This window comes from Mytilus trossulus, chromosome 7, assembly GCF_036588685.1.
Source record: "Mytilus trossulus isolate FHL-02 chromosome 7, PNRI_Mtr1.1.1.hap1, whole genome shotgun sequence".
Taxonomy (NCBI): Eukaryota; Metazoa; Mollusca; class Bivalvia; order Mytilida; family Mytilidae; genus Mytilus; species Mytilus trossulus.
Window position 1 is genome coordinate 83,471,868 of NC_086379.1, and position 3,451 is coordinate 83,475,318.

The following is a 3,451-nucleotide window of genomic DNA, read 5'->3' on the forward strand; positions in this document are numbered from 1 at the left end:
TAAAGAGAGTCTCTATATGTAATAGGAGTATAATCATAGAATACATGCAGAATAACGCGAAAATAATTGTCCCATCCCCGAGTAATTGTGATTTTTAACTGGCCACCCGTTGATTGGCACTATGTTTGTGTAAATAAGATTGAAACAACACCAGGGGTCCTCTTAAATTATGATTTAGTTTAAAAGTTTACAGCCGGAAGTCTTGTCAATTAATAAAAAGTCGGTCAGACGACGGAAACAATATCTGGACGACTATTTTTTTCGGTTTTCTCCCAAAATAACCCAAACTGAAAAATCATAAGAATGGATGACACATGCGACTATGAATGGTACCTATAAGACACAGAGGCATAATGATTAATTTATTGCTGAAGGAAGAGAAGCGACACATAAAATGAGGTCTTCTCGTTTAATAGTATAGATTGGTACACATTGCACGTGCATCAAAAGAAGAAGCAAATATTATTTTCAAGGTTTTGGTTTGACCAAACTGAAGATCTAGCCACTCCGTTCTAGATGATGTGAGCACTCTACCTCTAGACCACATAATCGTATAGGAGTCATAAATGATGAGACATTTAATTAATAAAATTTTTACTGATTTTAATAACGAAATACGTCAATAAAATGATTTATAACTTATTGAATTGTCAATTTTAACTAACATCATTGCTTAAAACTAATTAGGTTTAGGGGAAAAGAAAGTAACAACAAATGGATGGAATGACGAAGGGTTTCGAACCTCAAATGATACCAGTTATGACTGGAAAGAGCAGCTGATGTATCGAATAGTTCAGACGAATTCCGAAGGAAAGGAAACACTTCTGTATTACGGTTGTACGTTACATATACATTAAGTTTGGAATAATGTCATCGTGTTGATTATGTTTAAAGTATTAAGGTTTTAAATATCTTTCCATATGTTAGAATATATTTGCCTAATTTGACAAATCACATTTAGACTTATTTTCAGATAGAGTAGTGAATAGATCTCAATCGAGTAAAAATTAAACACTGTGTTTGCTACGAATAAAAAAATTGTAATAAATTGAGACAGATAACACAGTTACAAAAAATAAAACGACAGAGACAGAATAATTAAAGGATGAGGATGAGGAACAAAAAAATGGGCCTAAAACGATATCAAGTTACAAATTTCATTTTCACAATATGAGATATCAGAACCATTCCCTGTTAAGAAATAGATTAAAATGTCAAAGAGACTGTCAGTTGTGTGATTAATATAGCCAAATTTATTGCCACCAAATTAACTCCATACTCTGACATTCGAGTTACAACATAGTAAATAGCAAGTACTAAAACAAAAACAATTTCATACTCTTTTGTACACGTGATTAGCTATCTACAAACACTCTTAAAGATAGACAAACATATGCAATCTTATAAAAATGAGGTATCAAATTTACATGTCCGGATTTTAAGATAAATATGTAAATCATCGTTTTACCCTTATAAATGTTTTTGTGGGACAAATGTGTTAAAATTCTGGTATGATTTTATTTTTAATTTTTTCAATTGGATATTCTTTTTTTACCAGCAGAACAATCAAAACCAATCTCTATTTAAAGGCTAACTTATAAGTTGCATTAATACGGACCCAAATAAGGTCTGATGTTTTTTTTAACATTATAATTCTCATAAAAACCGATATATATAGCTTATATTAACATAGCTTCTGCAAAGAGTAGGATATAGTATTTTACCGCCGTTATTTCTAGCACAATGTTTGAAACAGTATTTTTTTGTTTTCCTTATGATAGCTAATGTCCCTCGAATATATAATTACAGCAGAGACAGAGAACTATATCAAAGTAAAGCCTGGTATTGACACAGATGGTTATCATGTTATAATAAAGATACAGATCTATGATATCTTCATTGATTATACAGAATGTACCAAACATATTGGACAGGTATGTCATCGATTATACAGAGTGAACAAAACTTATTGTACAGGTAAAGATGCATCGCAATAAACAAAAACAAAAACACAGAAGCCCATATTACAAGTAATAAGATATAACCCTCATATGTATCTATAACACGTAACAAACTATCCAGCAGATATATATATTTATAAATATACTGATGTTAAGAAAAAAGCAAAAATAACAATCAGCAAAATAAGTGAGACCAGTATGAGCACAAATATATATAAAAATAGAGGTCTACGTTTAATCGTTTCACAAATGGAATAACCGTTTCACAAATGATATCGGATATGTTCCTTACGTCGTAACTATAATCCCCTTCCCTTTCATGAATGTGACCTACCGAATTATACTATTTACCGGATTTTTAATCACATAAGCAACACGACGGGTGCCAAATGTGGAGCAGGATCTGCTTACCCTTCCGGAGCACCTGAGATCACCCCTAGTTTTTGGTGGGGTTCGTGTTGTTTATTCTTTAGTTTTCTATGTTGTGTCGTGTGTACCATTGTTTTTCTGTTTTTCTTTTTCATTTTTAACCTTGGCTTTTCAGTTTGTTTTAGATTTATGAGTTTGACTATCCCTTTGGTATCTTTCGTCCCTCTTTTAATCAGAAAACACAAAACAAACAGTATCTTTATTAGTTGTACAGAAAGTAAACTAACAAAAATAATGCAATTCGATGAAAATTCAAAACGGAAAATCCCTTTTTAAATGTCAAAATCAAAAGTTCGAACACATCAAATGAATGGATAACAACTATCATTTTCCTGACTGCATTTTATTATTGTAATTTCCTAAAAATGTATACATATGAGAGATTTATTATTGTAATTTTTGAAATATCTATATACAGTGAAATGTACCGGATATCAGAATGCGAGTCCCTATCATTGCGATATTCACTTAGTCGAATTATTTGAATTTAGAAGACTTCGAATTAGTTTATGAATCTATTGTTCCTTATTCAGTATTTATATAAACAATATACGACTGGAAAAAATCAAGTAAAATTAATAAAAATACCAGACTCCAAGATAAACGGAAAGGCCTTTATAAATTGTTAAAATCAAAAGCTCAATGAAATTAAACGATTGAAAACAATTGTCATTTTCATATTCCTGACTTTCACGTTTGACCACCTAGGTTGACTTTCTTTCGAAATCATGCAAATTTCCCAGATTTTTTTTCATTGCTATATGAAAGGATTTATGGAATCTTAACATCTGAAAACCGTTGACTCATTTACCATTTTTTTCAATTTCTTTTATTCAAAATCTTATCGAATAATAGTGACATTAAAGGCTGAATATATTGAGAAACAACCAAACATTTCACTGTAAATGGGTAAATCTAGAGAACATATAAAGTTGTGGATTCTGAACAATAATCAACTTAATACTAACGTCGCTGTTTGATTATTGTTTAACGAGTCCATTACTTCTTATAAATTCTCTAATGCATATGTTAACTTTTCTAAATACACAAATATTTCAAAA